Source organism: Littorina saxatilis, linkage group LG16, assembly GCF_037325665.1.
Source record: "Littorina saxatilis isolate snail1 linkage group LG16, US_GU_Lsax_2.0, whole genome shotgun sequence".
In the NCBI taxonomy this organism is placed as follows: Eukaryota; Metazoa; Mollusca; class Gastropoda; order Littorinimorpha; family Littorinidae; genus Littorina; species Littorina saxatilis.
This window is the reverse complement of record NC_090260.1, coordinates 20013610-20035117: the sequence shown is the minus strand read 5'-3', so window position 1 is coordinate 20035117 and position 21508 is coordinate 20013610. Positions and strand designations below refer to the sequence as shown.

Here is a 21508-nt window from a genome sequence, read left to right as displayed (position 1 = left end):
AGAGTGTTATGTTTCGTGAGGACGATGTCATTAGCTCGGATGAGTCAAGGTGAGAACTGATTTTTCATGATTAAATTTCACGCCGGACGCTCGCCGGTTTCTAACTTTTGAAGATGGCGGATTCTGCAACAAAAAAGGACGCGGAGTCTGCTAGTACAAGTGGTGGTAAAAACATTAACAATGAAATGGTGGAAACTGTGTGTGATTTGATGGGGTCGATCATGAGCCCGCTTCTGGATAAACTGAACTCTCTGGAATCGAATTATGACGATCTCTTTCGTAACAATGATGATGATGAAAATCAATCTGTAGATCTAAACAGTGATCTTGGCGATCAGTCTTTCTCCGCTTCATGCGGTGCTACCGGTGTTGCTATCGGAGATGTTTCCAGCGGTGCTACCGTGGAAAACGTGAAGAAAAATGAAGCTATTGTTGACCCCGGCAGAGGTTCTGTGGCAGAGGGTTCAACAGAATCAGAATTTGACTTTTGCGTCAAAGCATCAGCTCAGTCAGGGGATCAGCTTGATGATATTTTTGCTGCGATGGAGGCAGACTTGGAAGTTGAAGAGAAAATAGGCGGTGTAGTGGATGAGAAGCTCGCAAACATCACTAAAAGCAGATTCACTGTCAAATTACCAGATCAAAAGCTCAAGGATAAGATGGAAAGTATCCTTATTCCGGCAAACTGTGTGGAAATAAAGGCTCCTATTCTTAATGAGGAGGTGATAGAGAAAGCAAACCTCGACAGAGGTGCAAGACAAAATGACACGCGACTGCTCAATGTACAGAAGCTGATTTCTAAATCAACCGCAGCACTCGTTACGGCAGCAAGCAAACTTCACAAGTAGTGGCAGCAACAGTAACACCAAGTTGTTGTGGAAAGATGGACACCACATCCTTTGGCAACACATCACCTGGGTGTACAACCAAGACATGCAAAACGGCCTGCACATTCACCTCACACCGCGATCTGTGATGAATGTGAGTCTTGCAGCACAAGTCCTTAGTCGGTCAGTTGGACAGATCATCTTGGCAAGTGGACAACCGGACATGCACGAAAGTGCACAATTTGTCTTGCTCATGGACAGGTTCTTCGACTGCCTGAACACCAGGAACCTTCTCGAGGGTCAGAGATCACGGAAACCTGACCTGCTACCCTACACTCAAGTTGACGATCCCCGTTTCAATTTCCTGGAAAATGAATTCCTCAAATTCCTTGAGGACTGGAAGAGTTCTGTCAGCAACCGTCCTGGGCCTTTCACACAAGCTGAACGCTAGAAAATGTTCCTCACTCATCAAACCCACAAGGGGCTTGTGATGACCGTTCATGCCTTCATTGGGGCAACACGTTACCTGCTCACGCAAGGTGTCTGCTTCGTCCTCAGCAACAAGTTCTGTCAGGACCCGTTAGAAGAGCATTTTGGCCGGCATAGGGGAATGGGTCGCTCAGCAGAAAATCCAAATTTGTATCAATTTGGACACCAAGAAAGCAAACTCCGTCTGCAGCGCCAGCTTGCTTTGACAGTCATCCCCAAAGGAAATGTGAAAACTTGCCACCAGCCTGCCAACGTCATCACCAGTCCGATGAAAAAGAAACCAAGAAATTGAGAATGGGTATGGCATGCTCCCTACATGACCACAAATGCCAGTGAATTGTCATGAACTCTCTAAGACCGACATGTTTCTGTCAACCCCAATGCAAACCACCTCTCCACCCCGAGATGTTCATCCAAAGGTGATGACGCGCCAGTGGCTCGTTAATTTTCAGTTTTGGAACCTGTGTGCATGTGCGCATGAGTATGTGTGTGCATTTACTTATCATTGGGTACATAATTTGTTTTCTTTGCTCTTCATATCAGTAATGTATGTACATGCTAAAAGTGTACGGTTCATTCTGTTTAGTGACATTCAAAAATTTTCTTCATTAATATTACATGCATTATTACACCCCCGGTATAGGGCCCAGGGTGTGTATAGGATTCGGTCGATGTGTTTGTTTGTTCGTTTGTGTTTGTGTTCGCATATAGATCTCAAGAATGAACGGACCGATCGTCACCAAACTTGGTGAACAGGTTCTATACATTCCTGACGGTCCTTACAAAAATTGGGACCAGTCAAACACACGGTTAGGGAGTTATTGGTGGATTAAGATTCTACAAGGACTTATAGAGGGACATATTAATGGTCAAAGGGAAATAACCTTCTCAGTTGGTGGCAGTGAGAATGGTAAGGACGGGGGTGTTTTTCCTACCTCGGAGGAATTTCTTGTTAACATTATTATTACACATGTAAATGGCAGCTCCATGCTGGAGTATTTCCTCTTTTTGCCAGTCCTTGCCTTTTTATGCATTCTGTTTTCGTCGGATGGCTCTGCAAATCTCGGTGGTAATCTATGGATTGCTTTGGCCCATGTCACACAGAAGCTTTGAACAGTGTTTGGCGTCAAAACCAACCTCGACCACGTGTTTTTTTCTATTTTCTTTTGTTGGTGTTGGCCGTGTGACATGATGTTCGGCGAACACTGCCAACACTGGCCTTAGCTGGTTTTCACATGAGTTATCTTGGAAGGGCAATCTTCTCCAATAGAGACTTAAAGTATGAACTTTTGAACGTTACAATTGGAACAGTGTGGTACAGAATACCATGAAGTTGGCAATCCACATATCAAGACAGGAATAAGTGTGTAAAACTTGGATGCAAAGTTCTGATCAGTTTCTTTTTCTCTTTTGTAAAGTACACCTAGAACATTCTCGAGGATCAAACTCATTTCCCAAAGGTGCATCAGTGTAATACTATTTTTGCCACAAGTTTTTTTGTTGCAACATCCAGACAACAGCACTGGATCAGTCATTGCGCCGTTTTTTGTTGTTGTTGCTTTTGTACCAGAACTCCGCAAACAAAACTTGCGTGTTTTATGTTGTTGCTGAGTAAACAGAATTCAAATAAAGTGAAAAATACTTTATTACACCCATTGAGAAATTACAAATTTCCCATGAAAGTACTAAAAGTAAAGAGATGACCATCTTTGCCCTATGGTTGTGATGCAATCAAAATTTACAAATTGACAGGGGTTTGGATGGAAGGTTGAAAGAATGAAAACTGGATTAAGTACTAAGTTATGACATTAATTTTCTTTAAACTAACGTTTAGTCAGTGATTAATCCACATCATGCTTTTATGTTCCTTTAAAACACTAATCTTTCAACAACATTGTGTGCTATGCTCCATGTTTTCGCATTTTTTCTCTGTGTGTGTTTGTGTGTGTACCTGGACAATCAGGAACCAGCAGATAGTTAGTTAGTTAGCTGTTGCTTTTCGGGTCCAGCGGACCATAATAGGCCAAATCAGGACCAGCAGATATTATGATCACTGGAGTATGAACAAAAAATATGACAATTCACCAATGGTAATACCAAGGACACTGAACTGGCAAGAAACAATCAAACAAAAGACAAGGTTCAAAATCGAAAGACATTTGATTGTTTATTTCTTGTGAGTTCAGTTTGTTATTATTGGTGCTATTATTGGTCAACCAGCCAACAGGTATCGGTGTACATATTTAATTCAAAGTTATAAAATGTGATTCTCAACTGTATTATACTCGACTCAAAGTTATAGGGCTGTGATACTCAACTGTGACTGTGAGAACACTGTTTTATAAATGTACGTACTTGATACATCTTTGAAGAAAAGTCGTGCTGTTGATGATAAGCAGTGTCGCGAGATGGGTTGCGGGTAGTTTCTAAATCGACAAACCGCCAGCCGCTGTGTGTAGTGTGTCCGTGTTCGTGACCGCATTGCGGGGAGCACGTGAATTTGGTGCGTCGCTAGCGCTCACCCGTCGTCTGCGCTCAGCGCTGAACGGGATTCGGGGCAGAAGCCAAAGAACTTTGGAAGCAGTAACACCTCGATTGTGTGTTCTGGAATGTGGCGCGACTGCTGTCGACCCAAGTACGTGGTGTGACTAATGTCAACCCGGTCAAGTTTTCAACATTATTGTTGACGTCGGCTTTGCCGTGAAAAGGGAAATATTCACCAGGGGAAGGATAGAGGTTCTTCCATGTGAGTATTTTTGTGTGTGTAAATGTCTTCTTTTGTCCACGTGTTTTGGTCTCTAGTTTGTGTTGTAGGTCGGGTGGAGGGTGGTAAAAGGGAGGTAGAATTTAGCTCATGGCCTTTTCACTTTATTTCATTCCCCCTTCATTGTCATTCACGCTCATTTTGGTTATCATTCCATGCTCTGAAATAAGCGTGTTTTTCTGGTTGGAAAATGTTACATGAATTTGTGAAATGAGTCTAAGTTGCAAGACTTGCAAGTGACAGTAAGGTTGATTTTTGGTCACACACTCCAGTTCGCTTTTGTGTAAATATTATGGAGTGACCTCTGTTTTGTTTGTTGGCTAAACTCTTTTTGCCTTGTTGAATCATTTCGCATTTGAGTACCATGTGTTCTAATTATGGCCTTATAGGCCTGTGGTGTTTTTCTTTCATTTATTTGTCGAGCACGGCCTCATCTGCAAACTGAAAAGGGTGCCTGCGTGGAGCTTCGTCACAAGGGCGAGATTGTCGTCTGGAGTCCCGCTGCCCGTCGTTGGCCGTCCTCGCCGTCGCCGATATCGTCTTGTCATCTGTCATCTACTCGTCTGTCATCATCGCCGTCACTGCTTCCCTGACAGTGCAGGCTGTTCGTCGTTCTCAGCGCACTGGGTCAGGGGAGGCCATCGTCTATCGTCAGCGTCTGTTCGTCTTCCTCTTTCCCCCTTCATCAGTTCTGCCCAACGCTTGCAGACAGGGGTCGAAGGAGGGGGAGGTATCTGCATCGTGTCTATTCGTCTTCCTCTTTCCCCCTTCGTCGGTACTGCTCAACGCCTGCAATAAAGGGGTAGAAGGAGGGGGAGATGTTTCATCGTCTGTTCGTCTGTCTAACCCCTTTCAACGTTACTGCTCAACGTTTGCAGTAAGGGGGTAGGCAGGGGAGATCATCATCTTCGCACTCACTCCGTGTCATCAGCGCAAGCATCTGGTTGGCGTTCGTCACACTCACCATTCGCATCTTGGCTGATTTAAAGGGAAGTAACTTTCACATGTCATTCTAGCTTGAACAAGCGCCAGTCATTGCTCGAGGGTTTATAACCCGAGTTCGGCGTAGATATGTTGGTGAAGAACACGTTTGCACTCACCTTTAAGGCCGTACGTGTGGCATTGTCGCACATTCAGCTACCTTGGTATTTCATTGACAAAAGTGACAGTTGTGTTGTTTATTTTTGCTTTCTCACAAATGTGTGCGTGGCCTTATGTATGTCGTTGCCATAACCACATGTATGTTGATGTAAAATTGTGTTGACATGATGTTTTGCATTATCATCATTGCCGCCACCCTTCATTCCTGATCATCAATCATCATCATCATCACTAACTTTCTTTGTGCAGCAGTAGAGCAGAGCCCAGCAGTTCTTGTTCATTCCCCCCATCATTTCATCAACATCCTTTCATTCTCATCCACTCATCCTTTATTTTCTAGCAGCAATAAAGTCTTCATTTGTTGAACTTTACCACTTGAGTTCCTGACTCCTTCTGTGTGAGAAGTTAAGGTCCTACCTATCAGGTTGGTCGCGACAAGAAGAAAAAACTGTACCCACCCACCAAATTTCATCAAGAATGGTTCACAATCACAACAATAATGGTTTTTTCCTGGTCAAATGTTAAATTTTCTACAAGAATCCTATGTCTTTGGAATAATAACAGAAAACTGTACACACTGACCAAACTGCATCAAGATCAGTCCAAAACTGAAATATAAGGGTACTTTTTATTCTTGGCAACATTTGTTTACAAGTGTTCTGGCAACAATAAGTATTGTTCGGGAACAATGTCTGGCAAGCACCACACATTTTTTAATAATAAAATAACATTTGGGGTTTGAGGTCTTGAATAGCTGAATACGGGGTGTGTGTGTGTGTGTGCGTGTGTGCGCATGCAGGGGAGTATGTATGTCAAACTCAAGTGAGCTTTTCTTGAAGTTGATGATGATTGAAGTTTGATACAATAACTCATTAACTGTAAGGTGGATTGATGAATAGTGTATCCTTTTCATGAATTTGTCTTTATTTCCAGGCTATGGAAGTTTTATGTTCAAAACAACAACAGAGCTGCCCCTGCAAGAGAAAAGGTGCGGAGGCAGGATAGGGAGAGGAATTAGCAGTCTCTATGTGTGGGCAGATGAAGAGGAAAGGACTGGTCTAAGTCCTCTCAAACTGAAATTGGTTTGCTGGGGAAGAAGGCTGATCAAAAAAACAACACCTCCCTCCAAGTCCAACCCTCCTCTAAACTCAATAATTCCAGTAAGTACCTTTTTATTCTGCAAGATTTGTTAGGTGGATGACTTTGTTGCAGGGTATATTAAATAATGACAAAAAGTGAGGTTTGCAGGTCTCGGTCGCAAATTATATTACTGGTGCCTATTGTTTTTTGCTATTCTAGTGAATGTGTATACATATATTTATTTCCTATTTTCAGAAGATAATGACAAATAATTAAAATTCAGCTTCAGCATCAAGATTTTGTCGATATTTTGTGCAGTTAAATGTCACTACACACAACCTTTTAGCATTCACAGGGATGTAAACTCCAAGTTACAACCCTGACAAGTGACATTCTGGCTTTTGAGGCCAAGTAAGTGTGTGTGTGTGTTTGCAGGTAAAATCCACGTTAACGCTTGATGAATGTTCCAGCAGTCATATTATGTTTATAACTGAAAATCATTTATGAGAGAAGGCAGTGTTGTTGTCAGGCTTCGGTCTGGGGTCATTAATACATGCTTATTTTTGTTTGTTTGTTTGCATCACGCCCAGCCGACCACAAAGGGCCATATCAGGGCGGTGCTGCTTTGACATATAACGTGCGCCACACACAAGACAGAAGTCGCAGCACAGGCTTCATGTCTCACCCAGTCACATTATTCTGACACCGGACCAACCAGTCCTAGCACTAACCCCATAATGCCAGACGTCAGGCGGAGCAGCCACTAGATTGCCAATTTTAAAGTCTTAGGTATGACCCGGCCGGGGTTCGAAGCCACGACCTCCCGATCACGGGGCGGACGCCTTACCACTAGGCCAACCGTGCCGGGTTTACATACATGCTTATGACGCATTGTTCTAAATCTTGGCTGGTCGACCATCACATCAATTTCGACATAAAGAACTATAAGAGGTCTTCTGACAGAACAATTTGTTGTAGCCGGGACATCTGGACCTATACATATTTTTAGTCCAGGTCCAACTGACATATTATTGTCTTACTCTTACTCAGTCTTAGTCTGGGAAAAAACTTCGGGAAGGTGTTCTGTGTGTGTTGGGGGGAGGGGGGGGGCTGTTATCCATGCCAGGCAGCATTGACTAAGAGCATTTCATTCAAACACAGAAGAATGCTAAGTTAGCATATATATATATATATATATATATACACACACAAGTAAATTCAACAAATACTGGCATAATGCAAAGACAATTTAAACCGTATTTACCTTCAGTTCTATATTTAGCAAAGAGCATTAACAAAGAAGACATAATTATAGTGTTTACACTGAAGTTCTCAAATTGTATTGTATTGTATGGGGAGATTTATATAGCGCTTAACGTTCTCTAAGCGCTTTACATATTAATTTCTGAATTCACACTGAATTCTTTATGTTTAAGATTGTTGCATTCTCTGTCTTTGCAGGTGTCATAGCATTTGGACCAGATCTTCAAAGTCTCCTATTGCAGACATGCCATCGTCTGCACTGGTTGTATCAACAACTTTTTCCATGGCTGGTGCTGCAGATTTAACAAGTATATCGTCTGCTGCAAATGCAACAAGTTCTTTGTCTGCTGCTGCTGCTGCTAACTCAACAACTTCTCTGTCTGCTCCTGCTTCGAATTCAACAATTCTTGTTGTCTGGTGCTGCTGCAAAGTGAATGACTTCTTCGTTTGCTGCTGCAGATTTAACAAGTATATCGTCTGCTGCAAGTTCTTTGTCTGCAGATGACGCTACAAATTCAACAACTTCTGTGTCTGCTCCTGCTTCAAATTCAACAATTCTTTTTATCTGCTGCTGCAAAGTGAATGACTTCTTCCTCTGCTGGTGGTGTTGCAAATAACTTTATCTTTCCTTGTGTCTCTGGCATCATTCGGATACATGTATATAAGATACCTGTGCGAATGCTATTTTTTTTAAACCCATATTGTTACTAAAGTGACGTGACCGCTGAGGATGTATGACGTACACTACACTCTTGCCTGGTTATCGATCGTAGGATACAAGTTCAAGCTTATTCAGTCTCATCATTCAGTTTTGTTAAAACTTTAGCCTTCCTGTAGCCAAGTTTTTTCGTGTCGTTAGCATATTTGCTGGTTGAAGACCAAGCGAAACGATATCGTGCCGCTAGCATATTTGCTTGTTGAAGACCAAGCCAAACGATATCGTGCCGTTAGCAGCCTAACCAAACGATATCGTGCCGCTAGCATATTTGCTAGCCAAACGATATCGTGCCGTTAGCAGCGGCCGTTGAAATACGGGGGTTCACTATCAAGACAGAAGACGGGGGATTGGTTTTGAAGATGTGATGTCATCACGGTTAGAGGAAGAGGGAAGAACGAGGTGCCACTATGTAATATGACTTAAATTCATAAGGGGTGAGTGAAGTGGCGTTGTTTGTGAATGGGCTGATTGTGGAATGGTTGGGTCAAATAAATGGAACAGGAAGTGGTTATCATGGGGGCAGCCATGTTGTGTTGATGTTGTGAAATGGGAGTTGCAAACACTTTGTACATTTATATTGATGATGGTGTATTTGACAATTGCATAAAAGTAAAGAAGATTATAATTAGGCATTCAAGTGAGTGATAATGGTAAGAATTACTACACAATTGGCCATGTTGGGACTCTGGAATTTTGATAATGGTGTTGTGGTTAAAAACTAAATAGTAACTTTGAAGAGATGGCCAGGGTGGTTAATTAAGTAGTTAGTTATGGTAATTAGTGAGTAATTAAGTAAAGAGGGGACTTAGTAAGTTGATGAGAAATGATAATTATGGGAAGCCTAATGAGGGAGATATTGCTGTTAGGAGAGACAATTTATGGACTATGGGGAATAATGATGGTTTGAACTCAGTGTTGTTACTTTGGAAAAAAATTTTATGGAAAATTGTAGGGAGATTTTATAAAACGAGTACTTTGAAATACTTTGGGGAAGGATTAAGATGATTTTCTGTGAAAGGGACTTTAAATATTAGGGAATTATTAAACATGTTTTCTCCTTTGGGGAACTTTGTGGGTAAGGGGAGATAATTGAAGTATGGTTGGGGGAACAATTAGTTATACTTGGCTTTGTTCCTACGACAGCGTTCAAGCACAAAAGCGGGGCTGTGGAAGGGTCCAAGCCAGGAGGGATGAACGACATGAGAGACAGCATGAGTTTCCGGGTGCAGAATGCTTCCGGCTCTGTACCTGGGATGAAGGCGTGCTAGTTGGTGGGGTTTTGACCACCGGTGTGTCGCAAAGTTTCGTTTCGTTTATTTGTTGCTTAACGTCCAGCCGACTACGCAGAGCCATATCAGGACGAGGAAGGGGGGATGAAGGGGGCCACTTGTCAAGCGATTCCTGTTTACAAATGCACTAACCCATTACTTGTGTCCCAGCAGGCTTTAGTAAAACTAAATTAATACCTACTGGAAGATTACCAGTTTCCAGTATGTTAAAATAGGCTGGACTTACATCAGAACACTAACAGATTAAACTATACATGAATCGCGAGACAAGCGGCAAGAGAAGAGATTTTTGGAAAAAATACAGGTGAATGAGCAAGAAGGCAGAAAAAAAGAAAAGAATTCATGAAGAAAAAGAGAGCATGACAGGAAAGAGGAACCAAAAATCTACCTAACAGCAAACTAGAAAGCTCCTGCGGTTCCAAAAACAGGAGGGGCCTTTAATTTCATAACCGCAGTGCCCCACTGCGGGATGTCGCAAAGTGTGAGCTGTGGATGTGAGGTGGCCCACCTTCAGTGGGTAAAGTGTTGAAGGTGCTGGCATTCTATTGCCGTGAGCAGTCTGTGTATAAGAATATATTCTGGCATCTGTGTGCCTGGGGTATGCAGCTGTGGCTTCAGTAAGCACTGTGACCTATGAGTTAGTCTGAATACATTAAAGACGTGGAGATTCTGCAAGTATTAAAGGAAACCAGGTAGTAATTGACTATTAATTGAATATTAGGTTAGTAATTTAGTACCAGGCCTGGTTAGTTACATTTTCAACGGGATTAATCTGGAGTGTCTTTAACTTTGCGAGCGACGTTTGACTTCGTGGATCGGCGAGATTTGAAACTGGACTTTGATGTGAAACTTCATGATCACAACGCAAGAAGAGAAACTTATGTATTGATATGGTGATTTGTTGTGATGAAGCAAGGTTATTACGTGGTGGATTAATGTGAGGTTGTTATTGCTGAATCAGTGCTCGTACCAGTACTGATAAATATTGGGTTAAAATAAGTGGAAGAGAATTTAAGGGTCTTGTTATTTAAAGTTAAGTTAATTAGTATTACTGGTGGTTGGGCCTACTGGTTTCATGTGTAGCTGCGTTTGGCGTTGATCTTATGTATCAAGGTTGAAGGCAGTGTAGCAGTAAACGTCGGTAGTCCCTATCACGAATTATTAGTGTGAACATAAGTTAGAAATAAAAGTTAGTCAACAAATAACGGGGTTAATTGCTTAATGTAAGTGAAGATAAGCGGATTTGAGTGAAATAAACAACATTGAGTTGAGATAAATTTATAAAGAGACATCTTGATTTTTCGGGATTAGGGGATTAAGGTGGTAAACGTTAATATTTAGGGGTATCCACATTTCTCTTAGTATCAAGTTATAAACTCTCATAGCCATTTTGATTCGTTAAAACTTTAAGCTAATTCTTTCTCCTTCATCTATCTTTGATTTTGAGTGTTTGTTGTGCAGGTTGAGTGTGGTGTATTTGAAGTGTCATGGTTTGATTTAGGGTGATTGTTGTTGTTGTTTTTGGGGTTTAATGTCTCTTCAGCAGATGCTAGCTGCTATTCGAGACCGATGCAGTTATTTTCTTTTCCCTTCATATGGCAAGTTCTACGTTTCAGACTATTTACATTCAAATCTATCACTGTAAAAGAAGGTTCTAAAAATTAATAATTTTCACTTCTGGTACTTTAAATCTTGTAAAAAATCTTGATCTCTTTTAAAAAGTTAAAAATCTTGTCCGGGGGAACATCCCGGAATAAAACCTTCAGTGTTTCCGCATTGTAGTGTTTGTCTCGAAATTCTTGAACGTCTACACATTTTGTGAGAACATGTTCTAATGTCCATGGTTCGTCACATCCAAAACAGTATGGTGGATCTTCACCTTTCAGCAGATACGAATGTGTAATGTGACTGTGCCCAATGTGTAAGCGACAGAGAACTGTCTCTTCTTTCCTGTTGAGGCGACATTGGGGTAGGCTGTCCGACAGCTGGGGTTGGTTGGTTGGTTTTTGGGGTTTAATGTCTCTTCAGCAGATGCTAGCTGCTATTCGAGACCGATGCAGTTATTTTCTTTTCCCTTCATATGGCAAGTTCTACGTTTCAGACTATTTACATTCAAATCTATCACTGTAAAAGAAGGTTCTAAAAATTAATAATTTTCACTTCTGGTACTTTAAATCTTGTAAAAAATCTTGATCTCTTTTAAAAAGTTAAAAATCTTGTCCGGGGGAACATCCCGGAATAAAACCTTCAGTGTTTCCGCATTGTAGTGTTTGTCTCGAAATTCTTGAACGTCTACACATTTTGTGAGAACATGTTCTAATGTCCATGGTTCGTCACATCCAAAACAGTATGGTGGATCTTCACCTTTCAGCAGATACGAATGTGTAATGTGACTGTGCCCAATGTGTAAGCGACAGAGAACTGTCTCTTCTTTCCTGTTGAGGCGACATTGGGGTAGGCTGTCCGACAGCTGGGGAACGATCTTATGAAGTTTATTTTCTTCACATTCGTCCCATTCACTCTGCCATAGGTACTTTATGTACATGTTGGTGCGAGTTCTGAAATCTGAATGCTTTGTGTGTTTGTCAGTGATGAGTCTTTCTCTGGCTTCTTTAGCAGCTTGATCAGCTGCAGAGTTGCCTCTAATTCCAACATGGGATGGCACCCATGCAAACACAATCCTTTTGCCTTCTTCAATCAGAGATGCATGTAGCTCTTGGATTTCGACCAACAGTGGGTGATCTAGCTGAATTCTCTTCACGGCGGTAAGAGCCGATAGGGAATCCGACAGAATCAGGAAGTCTTTCTTTTTTGACTGATATACCTGTTTCAGAGCTAGCTGTAAAGCTTTCAACTCTGCAGAAAATACAGAACTGTCATCCGGAAGACGGGCCGAAAAGGCCCTATCGAGATTAGGACCTGTGACAGAAGCTGATGCCACTTTACTTTCAGCTTTGGACCCATCAGTGTATATTCGTTGATGGGAAGGAAACTCGGTACAGAACTGGCTAAAACACTGTTTAAAAATCAAATCATTTGTCTCTGACTTCTTTAACCTTGTCAGATCGAGTCGAACAACTGGATCTGGCAATGTCCATGGTGGTGTTTCTGTCCATCGATTTTCACTAACATGATCGAGTTTTATCTTTGATTCGGCCAGATGTGACTGAATCCGAGAAGACAGAGGTGCTCGATCATTTGGGTGACTTTCAAAAAATTCAGAGCATTGTGGTTGAAATACACATTGGTAGGCTGGATTTGTAGGCATAGCTTTCAGTTTCAACACATAATTTAGGGTGAGTTTCAGGCGTCGCAGCCTCAGAGAGGGTTCTTTGGCCTCAAAATGTAAGGACTGTACTGGAGACGTCCTGAAAGCTCCCAGACAAAGACGTATACCCTGGTGGTGTATTGTGTCTAATAGCCTTAGGTTGGATTTTGCGGCTCCACCATAGACGACACAACCATAGTCCAACTTGGATCGGATTAAAGCACGGTAAAGTCTGAGTAGGACTGTGCGGTCAGCACCCCAGTCCGTATGAGAAACCACTTTCAATACATCCAGAGCTTTCAGACATGATGTTCTCAGATACTGGATATGTTTAAGGAATGTTAGTCGACGGTCAAAGGTCAGTCCTAGGAATTTAAATTCTTCAACAACCTTGACAGGATTACCATTCAGGACCAGAGAGGGTTCTGGCATGGCTCCCCTTTGTTTGCAAAGATGCATACAGACAGTTTTGCTGGTGGAAAATTTGAAACCGTTCTCTGTTACCCATTTTTGCACCTTGTCTATACATAATTGAAGCTGCCTTTCCACTCTATGTAGGGATTTGCCACGCACACAAAGTGCAAAGTCATCAACAAACAAGGATGACTCGGATCCTTTCAGTACTGCCTTTACTATGTTATTGATTTTGATGTTGAACAACATGGGTGATAGAATGCTTCCTTGGGGAACACCCATCTCTTGTTGACAGAACTCTGATAGGTTGGGACCGACCCGTACTGTAAAAAATCGATTACTTAGAAATCCTTCCACAAAAACAGGGAGACGTCCACGAAAACCCATTTCATGCAAATCGGCTAAAATACCGTGTTTCCAGGTCGTGTCGTAAGCCTTCTCGAGGTCAAAAAATATAGCTAGTACATGTTCAGATCTCGCAAAGGCCTCTCGAACGAAGGTCTCAAAACGTACCAAATGATCAGTGGTGCTGTGTCCCTTTCGGAAGCCACATTGCACATCACTTAAGAGGTTTTGTTTTTCTAGGTACCACACCATCCTAGCGTTGACCAATCTCTCCATGGTTTTACACAGACAGCTGGTCAAGGCTATCGGACGGTAGTTGCTGGGGTTTGTATGATCTTTACCTGGTTTTGGAATGGGGACAATCATCGCTTCTTGCCATGAAGGTGGAAAGGATCCACTCTCCCATATGTGGTTAAAAACCTTCAGCAAGACCAGAAGACAACTTTCTGGTAGGTGTGTGAGGAACTGATAATGTATTCCGTCCAGCCCCGTTGCTGAGTTGTTGCATTTTTGTAAGGCTTGTTTGAGTTCAGTTATACTGAACAACTTGTTGTAGTTCTCCTCATTCTGAGATGAGAAGTTTATGGGTTTACGTTCTTGGGTGGCTTTGATTTTTTGAAAATCTGTGCAGTAATTTTCTGTTGATGAGTTTTTTTCCATTGTTGAAGCCAGAACGTTTGCTACTTCATTCTTTTGGGTTATAAGGGATCCATTTACCACAAGGTGGTTAATTGATGCAGATCCTTTTTTCCCTTTGATTTTACGAATAGCATTCCAAACTTTACTTGATGATACCTTAGAGTTTAAGTTTGAGCAAAAAGACCTCCAGGATGTTCTTTTAGAATGTTTTATGACAGTGCGACTCTTAGCGCAAAATCTGAAGAAAGTCAACTTCTTGCTAAGGGTCGGGCATCTGTAGAACCTGTGTAGACTTCTCTTTCGCTCAGATCGGGCTTCTTGGCATTCTTTATTAAACCATGGCACTTTAATGCGGTTGTTTGAAGATGTTTTGGGGATGTACTCAGTGGCAATGTCTTGTAGAGTGTTTGTAAAAATAGAAGATGGGTCGTCACTTCCATCAAAGACAGTGTCTTCTGTGAGTTGGACAGAACATTCGGCAGTAAAAGACAGCCAGTTTGCCTTGTTCAGGTTCCATCTCTGGGGGGAAGCTTCTTCCAATCCATCTATTTGAGACATCAAGATAGGGAAATGATCGCTACCACATGTGTCATCATAGACTTTAAATTCAAAGTCTAGAACAAGAGAGGTGTCGCAAATAACTAGATCTAGTATGGACTTGCATCCTGTTGCTGGATGGAGATATGTTGGTACTCCATCGTTTAAAACGCATAGATTACGATTGTCTAAAAAATCTTCTAGAATTCGTCCTCTCGTACTTAGAGAGTTGCTGCCCCATAAAGGGGTTGGTTTTTGGTTGGTTTTTGGGGTTTAATGTCTCTTCAGCAGATGCTAGCTGCTATTCGAGACCGATGCAGTTATTTTCTTTTCCCTTCATATGGCAAGTTCTACGTTTCAGACTATTTACATTCAAATCTATCACTGTAAAAGAAGGTTCTAAAAATTAATCATTTTCACTTCTGGTACTTTAAATCTTGTAAAAAATCTTGATCTCTTTTAAAAAGTTAAAAATCTTGTCCGGGGGAACATCCCGGAATAAAACCTTCAGTGTTTCCGCATTGTAGTGTTTGTCTCGAAATTCTTGAACGTCTACACATTTTGTGAGAACATGTTCTAATGTCCATGGTTCGTCACATCCAAAACAGTATGGTGGATCTTCACCTTTCAGCAGATACGAATGTGTAATGTGACTGTGCCCAATGTGTAAGCGACAGAGAACTGTCTCTTCTTTCCTGTTGAGGCGACATTGGGGTAGGCTGTCCGACAGCTGGGGAACGATCTTATGAAGTTTATTTTCTTCACATTCGTCCCATTCACTCTGCCATAGGTACTTTATGTACATGTTGGTGCGAGTTCTGAAATCTGAATGCTTTGTGTGTTTGTCGCCCCATAAAGGGGAATGAGCGTTAAAATCTCCCATTAAAACAAAGGGAGCTGGAAGCTGATCAATAAGATTTTCAAGATCGTGCTTCGTGTAACATTTGGATGGTGACAGATATACACTGCAGAGAGTGATGGTTTTATCTAATGTCACTCGTGCTGCGACGGCTTGAATGTTTGTACATAGGTTGATCTCACTACAAAGTACACTTTTCTTAATCAAAAGAGCAACTCCCCCAGACGTGTTATTGTCTGAATGGTTTCTAAAAACATTGTATCCAGATACATTAAAATCTTTGTTTGGTTTCAGCATTGTTTCCTGTAATGCTGTAGCAACAGGATGAAATTTGTGTAAAAGTAGACATAATTCTTCATAGTTAGCTTGGACCCCTCTACAATTCCATTGAATAAAATTGGCTATGTTTGTTTAGTTTTAAGAAGTTTCTGCCTCCATACGCTCTTCGTCGGATAAACTCCCAAAATGATTGTATAGTGTGATGGGATTTTTCTCCATTTTTGGGGTGCGAGGCGATCTTTGGGGCAGAGTAACTTTTCCCTTGTCCGGAGGTGTTCGTGGTGTGGATTGAGTAAGGTCCACTACCTCCACTACCTCGACGGCCCCCTTCCTGTGAGTTGCCCTGTGAACGGGCTTCTGGGTTGGGGTGGTGAAGCGAACCTCACCAGGAGACCCCATAGGGTCCTCAATTGGGGTGGTGAAGCGAACCTCACCAGGAGCCCCCACAGGGTCTCCAGTTGGGGCGGTGAAGCAAACCTCACCAGGAGACCCCATAGAGTCTCCAGTGGGGATAGCCCCACCTGTGCTTTCATCTGTCTGTGTACAAATACTTTTGTTTCTTGTGGGCTCTGTCCTTTTCAACATGGACGGGCCTGCCTGGACACCCACAGACCTATATGAAATACTGGTCTGGGTGGGTGTTGACTTTGTTGCAGGTCTTTGACTGACTGCTGCCGCAAAACTTTTCTGGAAGGAAAAAACATTCGTTTTTTCAACCTCCTTCCTGGCGTCTGAGAAAGACATCTTTTTCTCCGTTTTTGTTTTTTGAATGGCCTGTTCAAACTTGTATTTTGGACATTCTCTGGAGGACGGGGAATGGTTTCCCTTACAGTTTGTGCAGGTGGGTGGTGATGTGCAGGGACCTTCGTGAGGATCTCCGCCACACCTCTCGCACACTGCCTTCTGTTTACATCCAGCCTTTGAATGTCCAAATCTTTGGCATTGGAAACATCTCATTGGTGATGGAATATACAAAGTCACTCTTATTTGAACAAATCCCACTTTTATTTTCTCAGGGATGGTTGGGGTACAAAAAGTGACGAAAAGGGTGTTGGTGGGTACTCTGATATCGCCCTTCCTGATCAACACCCGGTACACATCAATGACACCTTGATCCTTTAGACCTTCTTTTATTTCAGCCTCACTGAGGCCCTCCAGCTCTCGGCATCGGATGACTCCTTTGCTGGTGTTCAGGCCTCTGTGAGGACTGACCTTGACCGGTCTATCAACAAATTTCTGACCATTCAGACGGAGAAGACCATCTGATGCCTTTTTTGAAGGACATTCAATCAGTAGAGAACCATTACGAAGCCTCTTAATGTTGTCTATCGTTGATGATACTCCTGCAATAACCTTCTGTATCGCAAAAGGCGAAAGTTTGGAGATGGGCTGTGCCTCATCTGCAGTCTCAACAACAATGAAACGGGGCCAGGCCTCGCTGATGTTGTTCTTTGTTGCTCTGACTCGGACTTCATCGTCAGAGTCAGAGTCAACGCAGTATCTTCGTTTGTTTCCGTTTCGGGTGCTTGAAAAAAAAGAAGAAAAAGAAGAGGTGGCCATGTTTGGGGCCTTTATCTTCGTCGCATCTGATCCCCACCCACCACGGAGCCCAACAAGGGGACGCTTAGGTGGAGCGGTTATCCTACTACAGAGCGCCAAGGATACAGATGGATATACGCAGCGATAAGAGGAAACATATGGTATCAATCTGTAATAGGAGATTTAACTCTTTCCAAGCGGAAACGGGTTAGGTAACAACTTGGCATAATGTTCGTCAACTCTTTCCAAGCGGAAACGGATTAGGTAACAACTTGGCATAGTGTTTGTCCCGACTACCGCCGCCCCCTCCTACCGCCGCTTGCTCCTTTAGCCAAAGGTCCGATGCAATATGCTCAAGACATATACCCAGACTTGACCAGCCGATTGATTGAAGCGGGTAAGCCTTTTTCAACCTCCTGTCTTAGATAAAGACTGGGCCAAAATGATGTGTTGGCGCTACAAAGTCGCAACTAAGTAAACCCCTCAATCATCAGGTCACCAGCCCAAACCGGTACAGGTCGCAGCGCACGGCAAACACGCTGGGTCTTAAGAAGACCACAGAGAAATAAGGATGTGGAAAAGAAGACTTTTGGGAAGTGAAATAAAGGTGACGGATCCAGTCAGGTAGAAATAAGACAAGAAAGGAATCAGAAAACTGCAGGGAATAGTAGGGAGAGTTTTTTGGAAGGAAATATAGGTGAAAGGACTGGTAAGGCAGAAATAAGACAAAAGAAGAGAAGTAAAGGGGTGGGGTAGCTTGGTGGAAACACTCCCGCCGCGTGAAGGCGACCCCATGGGAGCGGTGGAGTTGAGTGATTGTGATTGGTTGTGAATGTGAATCTTTTCTTTATTTGGTGTTTAACGTCGTTTTCAACCACGAAGGTTATATCGCGACGGGGAAAGGGGGGAGATGGGATAGAGCCACTTGTCAATTGTTTCTTGTTCACAAAAGCACTAATAAAAAAATTGCTCCAGGGGCTTGCAACGTAGTACAATATATTATTACCTTACTGGGAGAATGCAAGTTTCCAGTACAAAGGACTTAACATTTCTTACATACTGCTTGACTAAAATCTTCACAAACATTGACTAATCTATACAAGAAACACTTAACAAGGGTAAAAGGAGAAACAGAATCCGTTAGTCGCCTCTTACGACATGCTGGGGAGCATCGGGTAAATTCTTCCCCCTAACCCGCGGGGGGTGTGAATGTGAATGCGGTGATGTCGTGTGTGTGAATAATAAACTTGGGTTTGAATGTTTGAATGCGGTGATGTCGTGTGTGTGAATAATAAACTTGGGTTTGAATGTTGCCTGGGTGTGGAGTCAGTGATTAGAGTAATAGTGGTTGATTGTGTCTGAGTGTTTTGTACGATAAAAGGTATTCCTATACCTCTCCCAAATCTTAGGGGAGTTACAACGCGTCAAGCAGACGTGACTTTGTCGCAGACGACCAGCTGCTAATCTGTTAGTATCGATGTGCGGGAGTTGTTTGATAAAATGACAAGTTTCTTTGGGATAATAGTCACTTACGGACATGGTTGTTTAACGACGGTTAGCGGAAAATAGAGTAGTATAAATCGAGGAAGAACCGGATTATTTGCCGGAAGTTAGTGATTCAGGGTCAGAGTTCACTGTAGCGCATGATTATGCGAAATAGTCCAGAGATTTGAGGTCTATATAATGTTTTGGATTTCGAGGGTTTGTTTGTTTGTTTGCTTGCTTAACGCCCAGCCGACCACGACGGGCCATATCAGGGCGGTGCTGCTTTGACATATAACGTGCGTCACACACAAGACAGAAGTCGCAGCACAGGCTTCATGTCTCACCCAGTCACATTATTCTGACACCGGACCAACCAGTCCTAGCACTAACCCCATAATGCCAGACGCCAGGCGGAGCAGCCACTAGATTGCCAATTTTAAAGTCTTAGGTATGACCCGGCCGGGGTTCGAACCCACGACCTCCCGATCACGGGGCGGACGCCCTACCACTAGGCCAACCGTGCTGGTATTTCGAGGGTGCGGCACTCTTTGTTAATCGGGAGTCATTTAACCCTAACCAGACTTTTTGTTAATCGGAAGTCTCTTAATTGTAACATAATTCCTTGTTAACCGGGAACGATACCTAACCCAGCTCTTTCGTTAATCGGGAGCCGGCCTTCATCTTTAACCGTAAGGATATCTTTATTAGATCTGGTTGTAAATCTTTCTTTGTGAACTAGGAACCTTGCAGTATACACAAAGTGGCTCCTTGTCAATCGGGAGTTCTGTTATAACGTTTGTATAAATTCCTTGCCAATCGGGAATCCGATAGTACCTCATGCACTAAAAAGCTCCTTGTCAAGCGGGAGTTCTGTTATAACGTTTGTATAAATTCCTTGCCAATCGGGAATCTGATAGTATCTCATGCACTAAATAGCTCCTTGTCAAGCGGGAGTTCTGTTATAACGTTTGTATAAATTCCTTGCCAATCGGGAATCTGATATTATCTCATGCATTAAATAGCTCCTTGTCAAGCGGGAGTTCTGTTATAAAGACTTTAAGTCTGAATAAGTTCCTTGTCAATCGGGAACCTGATAATCACCCCCCTTGTTTAGATGACAGTCAGCGACAGTAGTCTACTGAGACAGACAGAAATAATTATGAAGTGACGAGGGAAGAAAGAGGAAGAGTCTGCGTGAGAGAGTGACGATGTTTTGAATCTATGCACTTATAAAATAAAATGATGTTTTAAACTGTACAACCACGGTGTGGGCTACATTCGTTCGCAAGAGAGAGGCCGTTAGTTAGTTAGTTAGTTAGCTGTTGCTTTTCGGGTCCAGCGGACCATAATAGGCCAAATCAGGACCCCACAAGTTAATCATTGCACATTTTTAGATTAAAACACTTCTAATACATAAAATCCGTAACGTCACCCGAAGGCAACAAAAAAGTCAAAGCAAAACCCTATACATCATCATATTCCATCCTTGGCAACTCAGTAACGGAACGTAAGGTGTAAGTACCGATAATGGAAAACACGTGCAGTTCTCCACACAACCCATTCATAACTCCAGCTGTTTCGTTTCAATTTAGTAAAATGATGATGGTGGTGATGATGATGGTGATGGTGATGGTGGTGGAGTTGGTGGTGAGGAGGTGGAGCAGGTAGTTGTTAGAAGAAAGAGGAGGAGTGATGAGAGTGACAGCCCTGCTAAGAAACGTAGAGGAACAGCGGATGCTGGTGGACGGGCGCCCCCAGGGGAGGGCAGTGTAGAGGACAGTGAGGCAGGGGAGGGCAGTGTAGAGTCTAAACCACAGGTGCTTGCTATAACCAGTAACACAAGAAGGGCAAAGCCCATACGACTCACATGCTTGACCTTGACCTTTACATAGCAATGACATCATACACTAAGAACTGCTTTACACATTTTTCCTACCAAAATACATGTGACCCAAGGTCAAGGTCATCCAAGGTCATGCAACACAAAGCTGTTAATTCAAGACATAGGAAGTACAATGGTGCTTATTGGCTCTTTGTACCATGAGATATGGTCACTTTTAGTGATTCACTACCTTATTTTGGTCACATTTCATAAGGGTCAAAGTGACCTTGACCTTGATCATATGTGACCAAATGTGTCTCATGATGAAAGCATAACATGTGCCCCACATAATTTTTAAGTTTGAAACAGTTATCTTCCATAGTTCAGGGTCAAGGTCACTTCAAAATATGTATACAATCCAACTTTGAAGAGCTCCTGTGACCTTGACCTTGAAGCAAGGTAAACCAAACTGGTATCAAAAGATGGGGCTTACTTTGCCCTATATATCATATATAGGTGAGGTATTCAATCTCAAAAACTTCAGAGAAAATGGGAAAAATGTGAAAAATAGCTGTTTTTTAGGCAACATTTATGGCCCCTGCGACCTTGACCTTGAAGCAAGGTCAAGATGCTATGTATGTTTTTTGGGGCCTTGTCATCATACACCATCTTGCCAAATTTGGTACTGATAGACTGAATAGTGTCCAAGAAATATCCAACGTTAAAGTTTTCCGGACGGACGGACGGACGACTCGGGTGAGTACATAGACTCACTTTTGCTTCGCATGTG

The 21508-nt window shown here is 42.5% G+C and overlaps 1 protein-coding gene, 1 long non-coding RNA gene and 1 pseudogene across 3 annotated transcripts in view; 2 read left to right on the top strand and 1 right to left on the bottom strand.

Moving 5' to 3' along the window:
* LOC138951510 (lysM and putative peptidoglycan-binding domain-containing protein 1-like) overlaps nucleotides 1–21508 on the bottom strand; it is a 333283-nt gene that overhangs the window by 92184 nt on the left and 219591 nt on the right. The gene's annotated exons all lie outside the window — the stretch shown is intronic.
* Nucleotides 934–1608, top strand: LOC138949792 (uncharacterized; annotated as a pseudogene).
* Nucleotides 3748–6416, top strand: LOC138950579 (uncharacterized). Of its 2 annotated transcripts, XR_011450739.1 has the most exons (3): nucleotides 3748–4062; nucleotides 4504–4810; nucleotides 4899–6416. It is a non-coding gene; the product is annotated as an uncharacterized lncRNA (long non-coding RNA). The 2 variants fall into 2 exon arrangements; XR_011450738.1 differs by lacking the exon at nucleotides 3748–4062 and having other exon boundaries at nucleotides 4301–4810.